The sequence below is a fragment of the Tinamus guttatus genome, unplaced genomic scaffold (assembly GCF_059628265.1).
Source record: "Tinamus guttatus ecotype Peru unplaced genomic scaffold, ASM5962826v1 Tinamus_guttatus_pri_ptg000067l, whole genome shotgun sequence".
NCBI classification, from domain to species: domain Eukaryota; kingdom Metazoa; phylum Chordata; class Aves; order Tinamiformes; family Tinamidae; genus Tinamus; species Tinamus guttatus.
The window spans coordinates 2,967,991-2,968,255 of NW_028288601.1; positions in this window are offsets into that span (position 1 = coordinate 2,967,991).

Consider the following 265-nt stretch of genomic DNA (forward strand, 5'->3'; position numbering starts at 1 on the left):
TCGCGCACGGAGCGGAGCAGGGCGGCCCCCCCGCCGAAGGTTTTAAACCCCATAAGAACAACAATAATAATAATAATAGCAACAACAATAATAACAATAATAACAATAATAATAACCCCTCTGACTATATGCAAAGCACTGGAGAGGTTACAGCCATTTGCCAGGGAAAATGGATCCTGGCGAGCTTAGAGCTGAGCTTGATGGCTCCTCTCACCACAAAGGGCTCTCCCCTCTCCTGCCCTGCAAATAATACCTCCTTAACTCG